This window comes from Mercenaria mercenaria, chromosome 14 (genome assembly GCF_021730395.1).
Source record: "Mercenaria mercenaria strain notata chromosome 14, MADL_Memer_1, whole genome shotgun sequence".
Classification (NCBI taxonomy): Eukaryota; Metazoa; Mollusca; class Bivalvia; order Venerida; family Veneridae; genus Mercenaria; species Mercenaria mercenaria.
Window position 1 is genome coordinate 37,454,820 of NC_069374.1, and position 14,571 is coordinate 37,469,390.

Sequence of the window (14,571 nt, forward strand, 5' to 3'; positions counted from 1 at the left end):
ATGTCTGTTCTGTTTTAACGTGGTGTCATATTATAGCTGTAATTTTTTTTACAGATATGGTCAAAATGTTAAAATAGTTTTAGTTCGGACACTACTAGGTAACATTCTATGACCTTCCGTCAAACTCTGGAGGATCCCTTGTTACCGACTTGGTCTCAAATGGTAGTATCTATAACGTTCGTGTACAGTAAGTGTGCATTTCCTTGCCAAACGGACTCGAACCTTGTCGAAATCATGGATAAAATTGCTTATATTTGTACGAGTGCAAATAATATCCGGGCCTCTTCTCCAGGACAAAGGTCTACCCGTAGCAAGGCCATATACATATACGTTAATATTTTGATTGTTATTTACTTAAATCGAGATTTCGAGAAACTAAGCCTTTCCTGCCACATCTTTTTGAACTTTTCAAGCCCAGAATTTTAAGTTCTCCCGGTTGAGAAATTTGATGTCAAAAGAAGCGCTTTTTTTGGCAATTTCAGAAAATGCTCTGCCAATGTTAGCTCTGTTTCTTATCAAAATTACACTATAGAATCTGGAAAAGCTCAAACATGGTACCGTTTTCTCACTATTCAAATCTTCCTTAGATCTCTGTAAAATTTATCTACTTTAACAAAGACTGTATTTGCATCTGCGTGCCATAATACCATAGAAAGCAAAAAGATTACAGAATATCTGAAACACGATATTCGCCATTTTGAATTGTAGACTGTCTAATTATTCAGAAATGCACTTCATTTTCTAAAATGCCCCTTATGTGGAAACTCGACCCTGGCCAATACGACACCAAACACTAACAAGAGGGTCATGATGACCCTGGATCGCTCACCTGAGTAATATAAGCTACATGTTTCAAATGTCAAACTGATGATTTTTAGAAATTGTTTGGAAGATTTTCCGATGTACAATCAAGTAACCCCTGGGGCTGGGCCAAATTTACCTCGGGGGTCATGATTTGAACAAAGTTTGTCGAAGTCTGGTTGATTTCCCTTTGTACAATCAAGTAACCCCTGGAGCGGGTTCAATTTGACCCCGGGGGTCAAGATTGAACAAATTTTGTAGAGGTCCACTAGGCAATGCTACATGTCAAATATCTAAGCTCTATGCCTTCTGGTTTATTTTTAGAAAATTGTGAAGATTTTTGTATGTACAATCAAGTAACCCCATGAGGCGGGGTCAATTTGACCCCGGAGGTCATGATTTGAACAAATTTTGTAGAAGTCCACTAGGCAATGCTACATGTCATATATCTAAGATGTAGGCCTTCTGGTTTATTTTTAGAAAATTTTTGATGATTTTCCTATGTAAAATCAAGTGACCCCTGCGCCGGGGTCAATTTTGACCCCGGGGGTCATGTTTAAATAAATTTTGTAGAGGTCCACTAGGCAATGCTACGTATCAAATATCTAAGCTCTAGGGCTTCTGGTTTTTGAGAAGAAGATTTTTAAAGTTTTTCCTTTCGGTTGCCATGCCAACCAGAGTTCTGCGTGGAATTAAATTCTTTAAAAAGTTTTGTAGAGCTTCACCCAAGAAACATTCCTGTGAAGTTTGGATGAAATTGGCCTAGTGGTTTATGGGGAGATGTCGTTTAAAGTAAACGTTTACGGACGGACAACGGACAAAGGACGACGGACGATTGACGCCGGACGGTGAGTGATCAGAATAGCTCACCTTGAGCCTTTGGCTCTGGTGAGCTACAAACTGTTCCAGGAACGAATAATTATCTTTTATGACAAATTGGGATAAAATGCAATTCGAGCATTGATCATTTTGGTTAATGCCAATATTCATACGAGTATTCTTTCATTGTCCGTGCATTTTATGAGAAAGTAATATAACTAGAATAACAGACGTTGCAACCTGCATTCAGTGTATTATTATAGTGTACGGTTGGATCTAGCAGGTATGTTGTGCATTTATTAATCGTCTATTACTTTTTCTAAAAACTTGCAATCTTAAGATAAGCTACGATTTTCACGAAAACCATTTACCTCGAAACTCTACGTACATGCAAATAATTTTATATCAGATTAGTTGTTTTGTTCTTTAGGCTGCTTTCGGTTCAGTTATAAGTTGAAGTGTTCATAATGTCTCTTTTTAAATGCGATGTAGTTTTGTTTGTAAATTTCACATACATGTACAGTAAAAATTAATACAAGAGTATTTATCAATTTCCGCAGTATATTACCAGGTCTTATTAAAAATTTACGAAATAAAATCACGAGTATACAGACGAACGTTTATAAGTGTAAAATAGATGACATTTTACGTTTTTAGTCCACATGTTCGATGCCACGCAAAAATAGGATTCAGCCTAATTCTGAAATACAAAATGATACAGTTAGATGCACTCTGTAGAACATGATGCATTCGGAACTCAAACAGAAAATATCTTTTTACACCACAGTTAAGTCTTATAGAAAAATTAAAGAGATATTCTCAAAAGATACTCAGTTTCAGATACCGACACAGATTAAACTTAATAAGGAACCTTAAGTTGATTAAATGGTGACTAATACATATTCGACAATGCAGCTGGTTAAGAAAACTTATACGTTTGTTAAGTTGTATTGATAATGTTATATAGACTCAGCTTTAAGCATATTATGATATTACTTGTTGCGCAGGTTTGTAGCCTTCAGTGTTAAAGGTTCATAATGCTTTTGTTTAAAATGTGACTAACTGTAAAATTTCATGTGTAGTATTAAAAGTGGCAAGTTTTTAACCATCTAATTATTGGGCAATTCGTTTCACTCAACCCGGAACATGCTGGTCACGTGAACGGCAAGAAAATAATTTCCGCCGGTTTAATAATAAACGAACGCTTCGGCATACGCCGGCCACGTGAGCTGCAAATAAAAAAGATAAAGTTCCAATTTATTATGATTTTCATTTGAGGCCTTGTCAAAAAAGTTAGCAAAATATTTCTTGTAGTGTGTTTCTACTTTTATTGTTATTAACCCAATTTTTCAGATGTTTAACCGATTTTATATCGCGACTATATATGATTTGCCACTTTGCCTATCTCGCTAGACCGGCGCACATCGGCCTACGCCGGATAGACCCGGTAATTCGAACTGCCGGGAAACAAATCGAACGCCTAGCCGGTTGCCCGAGGCAAAACGGCATACGCCGTAAATTTGAAACGAATTGTCCCTATAAAACATATTTTGATCAGCTGTTTAATCTGTTTTTAATATAGAATTTAAAGCCTTATTCCGGCTTCAGTAAATCAAGCGTAGGCTTTTTATAATATGCTCTTTTTAATTTTGCCATATAATAATTATATCAGAATGTATCAGCTACTAGCTTTTTAAAGTCGTTTGTATTGTACATTGTTTACTTCTGGTAAACACAAAAAAGTCGAAACTAGTAAAAGATGTGTTTTGGTCTAGATTTTAAAGGAAATTAAGGTGAGTTAAGTAAGATATTAATGTGTGCATAGTGAAAATGAGTGACTTAATGGATATGTTCTACGATTAAAGTTGAAATTATAAAAGGACACGAAAAATCATATCGACAGGTATTTTAACGTTACATTGAATTGTGTATAACCGAGAAATAGAAATCATTTTAACTTAAAGCAAAGTCTACTAAAAGCTGCATCCAATTTTATCTCACCTGTCACAAAGTGACAAGGTGAGCTTTTGTGATCGCGCAGCGTCCGTCGTCAGTGCGTGCGTCCGTCCGTCCGTAAACCTTTGCATGTGACCACTCTAGAGGTCACATTTTTCATGGGATCTTTATGAAAGCTGGTCAGAATGTTCATCTTGGTGATATCTAGGTCAAGTTTGAAACTGGGTCAAGTGCGGTTCAAAACTAGGTCAGTAGGTTTAAAAATAGAAAAAAAAACTTGTGACCTCTCCAGAGGCCATATTTTTCAATAGATCTTCATGAAAATTAGTCAGAATGTTTACCTTGATGATATCTAGGTCAAGTTTGAAACTGCATTACATACCATCAAAAACTACGTCAGTAGGTCAAATAATAGAAAAAACATTGTGACCTCTCTAGAGGCCACTTTTTTCATGCGATCTGTATGAAAGTTGGTCTGAATATTCATCTTGATAATATCTAGGTCAAGTTTGAAACTGGGTCAACTGCGGTCAGAAACTAGGTCAGTAGGTCTTAAAATAGAAAAACCTTGTGACCTCTCTAGAGGCCATACTTTAAATGGATCTTCATGAAAATTGGTCAGAATTCAACTTGATGATATCTAGGTCAAGTTTGAAACTGGGTCACGTGCCATCAAAAACTAGGTCAGTAGGTCAAATAATAATAAAACCTTGTGACCTCTCTAAAGTCCATATTTTTCATGAGATCTATATGAAAGTTGGTCTGAATATTTATCTTGATGACATCTAGTTCAAGTTTTAAACTGAGTCAATTTCGGTCTGTACTAGGTCAGTAGGTCTAAAAGTAGGAAACCCTTTTGACATGTCTACAGGCCATATTTTCCAATGGATCTTCATGAAAATTAGTCTGAATGTTCACCTTGATGATATCTAGGTAAGTTTGAAACTGAGTTACGTACCGTGAAAAACTAGGTCAGTAGGTATAAAATAGAAAAACCTTGTGACCTCTCTAGAGGCCATATTTTTCATGAGATCTTCATGAAAATTGGTGAGAATGTTCACCTTGATGATATCTAGTTCAAGTTCAAAACTGGGTCATGTGCCTTCAAAAACTAGTTCATTAGGCCAAATAATAGAAAAACCTTGTGACCTCTCTAGAGGCCATATTTTTCAATGGAACTTCATGAAAATTAGTCAGAATTTTTATCTTGATGAAATCTAGGGCAAGTTCAAAACTGGGTCACATGAGCTTAAAAACTAGGTCATAATCAGTTCAAAACTGGGTCATGTGGGGACAGGTGAGCGATTCAGGACCATCATGGTCCTCTTGTTATATAAAGTTTTCGGACAATGCAGACAACTGCTTGAACGTTGTAACGTATGTAACAAACAACAACCGAAGGTGGCAGGGGAGTGGTTTCGTAGTTTGGCCCCGGTCGATTTTTTTGTATAAACAGGGCAGGGTAGATATAAAGGCATATATATCTTACTGGTTATTTATCATTATTAATTCTTTAATATATCTGGGGAATGAGGAACGGTTAATGATTCTACATGGCGGGTGTTTTAAAATCCCTAGCTCCGTACTTCCGGTTGAGGCTAAAACATAAACATCAGAACAAAAAGTCGGCCAGACGCTCGGCTGTTATCCATCCACTTTTTTTTCAAGTGAAAATTAGGGAAATAAAGTGGTGGTTGGGAGACACATTCCACACCACCTGGGTATGCATCTATGTTCGCACTATACATATATGCTACGAAATTGGATTTAAAAATACAGAATGGATGAATGGCAGAGTTTGAAGTGAGGCCCGGTTAGGCTAATTTTGGTCTATAAAATTTGGGTGATTTGGCCAATTTTCACTACATCTGGCATGGAAAGCGACAGATGCATAGGACCGGAGAGTCGTCTTTATATAGTCTATAGTATCTGCAATAGTCCACAGTAGTTTCAAAGAAAAATAAGCAAAAACGAGATTTCTATGGATATTTCAACACTGGTACCCACACGTCAATGTGGAATTCGCAAATCTGCACTCCCCTGCCACCTTAAGGAAAATAGACAAATTTTCAAACCACTCAAATATTGACTTTTTGCATGTATTTAAACCCATTACGGAATGAACTGTAACCTATAGTGGTTTTTATTCATTTCTGAGTACTAAATTCGGCCTAGCGAGTCCCAAAATGGCAGTAGGTGGCCATATAATAATGAAGCTAAGGTCCCCCAGCCAGTAGGATTCGTATCATAAAACGGCCAAAAGAAGAAATTAGTGCGTAGATAATGACTATTCATGCCATTTTGTTTAAAAGCAACACGTGTCTATATCTAGCAATGCCATTAAGCTATATAGTGGCTGGGGTGGCCCCAAAGGATGGATGGGCGGCCTTTAAAGGGTGTCCCTATAGGGTAAGTACGGTAATCTGCATTTTGTATACCAAAATTATGTTAAAAGTACATGGTTTTAACATTTGAAAGGCTTTAAAATGTAAATATCATGTAAAATTAACTTTAAAGGCAGTAAATAGATTTTCGGGGTTACTTTGATTCAGAATGCAAATTTTGGCTGATTTTGGCGTGGAGGGGTGGGCACTTTTGTTGGCTTATTCTCCGGCTATCTTGCAAGGTACGGCAACACTTTTTGTTCAGTTGATATCACTATAAGTGTCTTATGATTCAGGACAGGTTACATTTTATTTTATTTAAACATCTTAAAAACTTAAGGTGGCAGGGGAGCGGTTTCGTAGTTTGGCCCCGGTCGATTTTTTGTATAAACAGGGCAGGGTAGATATAAAGGCATATATATCTTACTGGTTATTTATCATTATTAATTCTTTAATATATCTGGGGAATGAGGAACGGTTAATGATTCTACATGGCGGGTGTTTTAAAATCCCTAGCTCCGTACTTCCGGTTGAGGCTAAAACATAAACATCAGAACAAAAAGTCGGCCAGACGCTCGGCTGTTATCCATCCACTTTTTTTCAAGTGAAAATTAGGGAAATAAAGTGGTGGTTGGGAGACACATTCCACACCACCTGGGTATGCATCTATGTTCGCACTATACATATATGCTACGAAATTGGATTTAAAAATACAGAATGGATGAATGGCAGAGTTTGAAGTGAGTCCCTGTTAGGCTAATTTTGGTCTATAAAATTTGGGTGATTTGGCCAATTTTCACTACATCTGGCATGGAAAGCGACAGATGCATAGGACCGGAGAGTCGTCTTTATATAGTCTATAGTATCTGCAATAGTCCACAGTAGTTTCAAAGAAAAATAAGCAAAAACGAGATTTCTATGGATATTTCAACACTGGTACCCACACGTCAATGTGGAATTCGCAAATCTGCACTCCCCTGCCACCGAACAAAATAGTGTATCTTTTCATATTTTGAATTCGGCATTTGATATTAACAAACAAAACACCTGTAATATAAAAATAAAATAACAGAAGCAGAGGCGCACTAATCCATGGTTACTGGAAATGTGATTTTAGCTGGATTTTTTTTTGATTGCCGGTTTCCTGTTATGATTGCACATCTTATTTTGTTTATGTTATTTCATTACTTACTTTTGGGTTAAAAGGTAAATGTGTCAAAGGATCCACGTTTAAGTGAGCGTGTCACCGTAACTAAGCCGAAGAACTAAATAGAAACCTTAAACATTGGTTTATTTAAGGAAAAAATATACAACAGAACAAGCAACATAAACATACATCAAAGAATTGTAATTACATATCAAAACACGAATCGTGTTCAAAGTTGACCACAAAGTAGTTTAAGGTTTATATTTATGTAAAGTATTTTGCTTTTTTACTATAACTAAGGTACAAAAGATAATAAAAGCAATTAATTGTACGGAATAATGTTTAGAGCACTGGGCTAGTATAGGAAATGTTTTTGATGCAGTGTCTTCTTTTCGTACCGAATACTATAGAGCTGAAATATATGATAATGAAATGAATAAACATATGTTCAAGCTGTACCGATGCTAGACTAGTTTGAATCAGACAGAAATCAGATAGAGTTAAACTTAAGACATGTGTAATTTTGGCACTGCAAGAGGAACTACATTGGTTACAACATTTGCAAATCGTCATTTGGTATTCATTTATGCCGCTTAAGGAATGCATAGGAAATATACTGATACCGTTCATTAATAAGATCTCAATTCCTCCGGAGCACAACAAAGCAAAATAATAGCGGACTCAATTAACTGAGTCTTTAACTGAGAGGTACTACAATGTGCAACACCACTCACGCCCCCATCCCCCACCCAGCACATGTAAACAGATACGGGCCTGACAATGATTGACTTAAGTACGATGAAACATTTTACAGCAGCCAGACAGAACTGTGCTGGTTGATTAAATCCTGGAATTATACAACGCAACATGATTACAAACTCTGTGGAATCTAATAATTTGAGAAATGGAAACGCCATAAGCTGTTTTACAGGGTACATCCGAACATAGATGAGGGAAATTTACAATAAAAATTTAAAGTAATTACTCTTATCACAACTTTTTATATGCATGAATAATTGAGAAAAGTAAAACAAAAAAATGTAGTAGTAGTAATATCAAAATTGTCAGTTTTATTTGAATCAGAGCTCCCGGGGATAAATTGTGTCAATTTGATTAATGAAAGAAGGATACTGTCTGAATAGCACGTATAATTATTAAATGCAGTTGCAATGTCAGACTGCGTATCTGGAGAAAGTTCAGTCTTCACTCATTTTTTACAGTACAAGACAATACACCTAAACTACATATTATTCTCCCTGAAAATGTACGTTCCATTCAACACTATTACTGACTTTTTTCAGAGGCAAAACAGAGATTAGTATCAAGTGCTGTTGTATTAACTGATAACAGTTACAGTAACTGTATCTCGCTAGAGACCATGATAATAAGCCACTAGATTCTCTCTTCATGTAGCATTGCAATACAAACCGTCTGCTCTTAAGATATAGGTTGTCACAGGTCATTTAAAATCTGTAATACAGATTAATCTTGACATTATTTACGAAAGACATTAATTATCACCTTGGCTGGCATGTCATGTTGCTGTCATATGACAGTCTTGAAATAAGAAATAAAAGAAGTTTTGCCACAATTTTATCATTACGTATAATAACACTTATAACTGGAAACGGATCCATTTCATTATTATTTTCTTTCAAATGTACAAAATGTTGGTATACCATCGCATTTTATTATTTTAAGACCGTTGTGAACATGTGAAGGATTTTCCTGAAGAATGCACTTTGTCTTATTTCTTTTTTAAAATTACTAATAAATGTTATTGTTACACATAAGGAAACTTCTAACTGGTCATGTCCAATATCTTAGCAATATCTTTTATTACACTAATAACAGTGGCCTGGTGGTCTAGTGGTAAAACGCTTGACTATCAATCCACAGGTCAGGGGTTCGAATCCCGGTCAAGGCACTTTAAATTTCTGAGATACACTTGAATGTCTGCAACACAAATAAGAGGCCTGAAGTTGTCCTTTTCAGAAAAGACTGCCTCGCATGTATTGTTGCTACACACCGGGCATATTGCACTAAAAAAGAATACCGATTTGAAATTTCAATCCTTACCAGTACAAAACCTGGCAGACAAAATCATTTTAATTACATTTGTATCTGTTTCTGATAGGACTGTAGTTACCTAATACTTTATACTGAATGAATTATTGGACAACTACATTCATATCGGAAACATTTATTCCTGTCTAATTATTAATATTTAGAGATTTCTAGATGACAAATCGCGTTAATAAATGAATATATAATTACTAGCCCTGTAGAATAACCTTCTGTTGTTGGTCACTAAGGAATACACAGAATACGAGTTAAAGTATATTATATGAAGAAAGACGAAACAGTATGCAAATAATAGATAATTTAAAAACAGCCAGACTTTTAACTGTTTCAAAAGCAACCACCATGCATATCTTTCCGAATAATTCTTTTTATACAAGTCATCTATTTTTTTATTTGCAATTCCTTTATTGATAGCAATATTTTAATTATCATTTATACAATGTGTCATGTTAATACACAATGTCACATTAAAAGACTATGCACACATTGTCACATTTATAATCACACAGGTTGAAGAGGTGCAAAAAGATGCTACTAATTACACTGTTAAAACAACCAGCCCCTTCGTCGTAATCGGATTATAGCAAGATATATGAATACAATATATACTGCATTTCGATGAGGTATCTGTGGCTAAATGCAACCATCTTTACCATGTAATAATGCACTTTTGACAGCAGTTAAAATTCGAAAAGTTGTAACGTAATTTCTCTTATGATACGCATAGTAGTTTTTGCAGTGGCCGAGCCGTTACGATGTTAAAAAAACAACAAATGCTTTGTATTAAGTTAAACCTTTTTTTGTTTTACAAAACATACAGGTATTTCACTTGTCTTTTCAGTTTAAGACTAGAAATATGCATAAATTTGTGTTTTGAAGCGGATTAAAATCTGCATTGAATATTTGTAAGTTCAATTGTTTGGTGAAATAAAATATGCCAAAAGTTATATCCAAGAGTCAACCTTCAAACAATCATCCCTGCTTCCGAGCAATTTACGTGACGATGGTAAACCAATGCGACACGCTTAATCAAAATGCTTGCCATAATCTACAGGAAAATTGACATTTATTTTCACAAACTTTAAGTGAATAGTGAAAGTGTTCAAAGTATATTAATTCTGCAATACGCTATTTGTCAAATTTTCCGACTGTGTTTACGTTGTTAGCATGTGCGCGTCACAACACTATATAAAGAAAGTAATTTTATTATTACTGCATTTTTTTTTGCTCGTTTATATAACTAATGAGATTCAAACTTCGTGCAACAAAATTAAAAAATGAAAGATATAACTCGGCTGAAATTCAGCCCAATTTATACATGATGGCAGTGTCTGGAAACTGAAGTTGGAGATTGATACGAAAAATCTATATTAGGCCGAAAAAATTTTTTTGTTTCCGGTAACATGCTAAAAAATTAGGGTAGGTAGGTGGGAAATATTTTTTATTTTGGACTTTTTTTTTATTAAGGGAAACTTTTCGAAAATTATTTTTGTGTCAAAAATGAATACAAATGAGGAGTAATGCCTTTAGAGCATCAATAAGTTGATTTCTAACATTACTGGCCATGTTTAAAGCATAAATAGTGCAGTTTTGCAATTTTTTGTTTAAAAGGTGAAAAAAAAATTCTCCAAGGCCATAAAAACATTTAGGATCGGGCCAAAACTTAAGGGTAGGTCGGGATACCGGAAACAAACAATTTTTTTACGCCTTACATCTGTCATAAAATAAATATTAACCGTGAGGCTGTTTTTATTTTATAAAGATATATCGAAACTTTTTTCCATTTTAATATATAACATTTGAACAGTATGCTTTTAATATTTATGAATGCTAATAGCTACATCATAGTTCATCATTTATAGTTTTGTTATTTATTTATGTTATCATTTTCATTATGCATTTAGAATGCATGATGCAAATTATAGTCACACCTTATCCCCGCATCCACAACCCAGACCCCTTCGCAACGACCCGAATGTATGTATTTCATTTCTTTTGTGAAACATGTAATATGATCAATACACAAAATATCATAGGACCGGAAATATATAATTTGTTCATTGACTGGGGAAATGGTAAAAATTTGGATTAAATTCAACTCGAGCATTGTGATTGTGATTGTGTGTTTATGCCAATATTCACGTGCATATTGCTGATAGTTATCTGTTTTTATTGTGCACGTATTTGTGTGAATGCGATAAACAGATATTACATTCTTCAGGCGTTGTATTATCAAAGTGCACGGATGTTTCAAGTTGCAGGTAGTATATTATTAAATTGTATGAATGGATGTATCAGGTATGTCAAATGTATTTATTCATTTTTATTATTTTTTCTAAAATCCTGCAAATTACTACTTTGGCTTAATGTAGTTCTGCACGTTCGGACCTTTTTTTTTTCAGTTTACAATTTAGTATTTGATTAAACCATGATTTTTTTTTCAAAACTTCAGATTAATATACTTAGAAAATTCGGCAAATTAAAAGGTAGGGTAATGTGCCCGATGTTTTAGTAAAATAAGACTGAATTGAAAAAATATGACCTCACCAAAGTTTTCATATAATGGGAGTTACGGGAAAATCACAAATAACGTGTCAGATGTAAATATCATATTTTAACTTTAGAAATATATTTACGTTGCCGGCGTTCTAATAAATTTACTCACGGGTTGCCGTTACATTATAAAATGATTCTCATTTCCGTAGGCCGAATACCTACATGTACTATCAGAGAACAGCTATAGCATGATATTTGTCGAATTATTGCATTCACGAATCGACTTTATGCAAAAATATAATAAAATCCTGCTCAGACATACAAAATCTCGCTACATTTGAGATTTAAACACAAGGTATTCACCTATCTTTAAAACTACTATCAACAGTTCTTTATATATATATATATATATATATATATATATATATATATATATATGTGTGTGTACAATTGAAAGCGCTTGCAGTGAAGAATTAAATAATTGAAAAAAAAACAAATACAAGTCTACTGCTGTTAATTCCTTGCAAATTGAACGTTTATATATTTTATACCTGCACAAGGATTTTACTGACTTTTTTAATATATATATCTATATATTTAAAAAAAGGGTTTTAAGGAAATAGCCAAATCCTTTTGGGCTTGTATATTTGATTTACCACCCCTACAATACTTAAGAATGAGTGTAGTGACATATATCTTAAAAAGTATTTCATGTTACAGTTGATACCATCTCCAGATTAAACGAAAGGAAACTCTTAATGGTACAAATGACATAATTAACCTATCGTATTGCGTTGTTTATAAGTAGTATGTACTCAAATACAAATAATTGTGTACACAATTAGACAGCATAGCTGGTTAAGAACCGACTTAATCGCTTGTTAAACTGTGTTTGTATGACAACGATATGAACAATGAACAATGAACAGATTTTGATTTAGACATTTAGGCTGGATATTTTACTGTGCTTTGATAATATATATATAAAAATATCTGGATTTAATCATACATAAATGTGGGATTTATAAGTTATCGGCAAGGTAAGAAGTATATTAAACTATATGTCACGACTGACTTATTTTTATTGTGATGGAGCATAGTTTCAACTGATATAGTCATGTCGATATGTATTTTAACGTTGCAATAAGTTGTTTCTCATTGACTAAATTAAGCCGTTTTAAGATATTTTTAAGATATGTTCTGAATTTTAGACAACATATTATAAAAATCATGATTTGTTTCATTTACATTTTAATAGAAAACATTTAAACAATATTAAAGGACACTGCCGAACCTTGTTTATAAATATAATCATAACTTTTATTCGATTAAAATTATTTAACATTTTAGGCTGTATTATTTATATTAACATGGGGAACAATGCTGAATGTTTAAATACTCAAGTGTTTGAAATTATTTTTTGTCCAGTGGCACTGCAGTACTTTTCAAATTTTCGGGAAATTTATTTTATTAAATCTGCATTAACTTGCAGCCGTTCATCAATCAAGTTAGTCATGTGTATAGAAGGGACAAGAGGTGTGTTATTGATTTTATTCGCTCTGACGTCATCCGGAAACAAACAATAATTTCAAACACTGCGCTGCACGTAGTTGATTAAACATTAATAAACACTATCTTATGCATAAACATCAACTTTATCATATAGCGTCTCTTTTCATTTGTTAAATTCAACATTGATATTTTATGCTAAGAACTTACAAATAACTCAATAGAAAGATAATTACATTTGGACTGCCTCATAGGCTATGGCCTTTTCCATTTTCTGAGAGAATCTCCAGAATAGACTAGATAAACAATACACCTACATTTATTTATTTATTTTAATTATACTTCATTATACGCAATATACTTCAGTTAACTTTGACATCAGAATGTAAATCAAACATAAATATCAAAGACCTATTTATCATCTTAATTGGTTCAATAACCCATGTGATGTAAACACAGTCAATTTGAAAGGAAATAACCAAATACAACACATGGACTTTAACTGGTTGTTATGGTCACAGACTCAGAATTACGTACGGTTGTGGGGTCCAAAGAATGCTAAGGGTTTGGAATTGTTTCAAGTGCGAAACATGTAAAAGGTATTATTGTGGTTTGTCGTCTAATTTACCACGGTTCGTCGTTTATATTCTTTTAGGCTTACGCCTTCGTTGTTCAGTTCCTGTGCATCTGAAAATTGAACCCTGATAAATCAGGCGACAGACCAGTCTAAGACTTGGATTATTACCCAAAGAGAAAATAAGAAGACGGTATCGAATTGTGTTTGGGATGAAATAATTCAATTACAATCTGGTTTTATAAAGATAACCTTAATTTTGATTTCAAAAACGTTTTTGAGACAACTGTTTTCTTCAATGAAATAAATGTGATATATTGTCCAATATACATTTAAACATATACGTTGTCAGCTATGGTAAATATTCATGAAATAAAGTAATGTTTTATTTGTAATTCTAGTATTAAAAATCCACACACATTTCCGTTCAACACGGACATTTAACGTCTCGTCGAAATATCATATGGCGCCATATAGGCGCCGAGGAAGTATGCTACAAAATTTGATCTACTCTTTATATAATTTTTTTTCAGAATTAAAATGATACAACAGAGCGATGTTACACGCAATTTACACACACTGTATCTTTTATTATATATGTATATATATAATAACTTACTAGACGTCTACGCACTCATATGTTATTCCTCGAGACATGTTACTTCAAGTATTTTAACACTGTTAAAACACTCATAGTTACACGTTGACGTCAGATCCATCTGCTTTGTTTGGCGATTTTCATGCACCATGAAGTATACCATCTACTACATATCAGAATAGAAATAATAATATAACAACAT

The 14,571-nt window shown here is 33.9% G+C and overlaps 1 protein-coding gene across 2 annotated transcripts in view; it reads left to right on the forward strand.

The window, feature by feature from the left end:
* Nucleotides 1–14,571, forward strand: part of LOC123527288 (uncharacterized) — a 93,752-nt gene that overhangs the window by 26,277 nt on the left and 52,904 nt on the right. Inside the window, exon 1 of one of the 2 annotated variants that reach the window (XM_053523274.1) lies at nucleotides 12,522–12,728. The exons of the other annotated variant lie outside the window; for it this stretch is intronic. The gene's annotated coding sequence lies outside the window, so the exon portion shown is untranslated. Of the gene's footprint in view, nucleotides 1–12,521; nucleotides 12,729–14,571 lie in introns of those variants that run through there. 2 annotated transcript variants of the gene reach the window in all.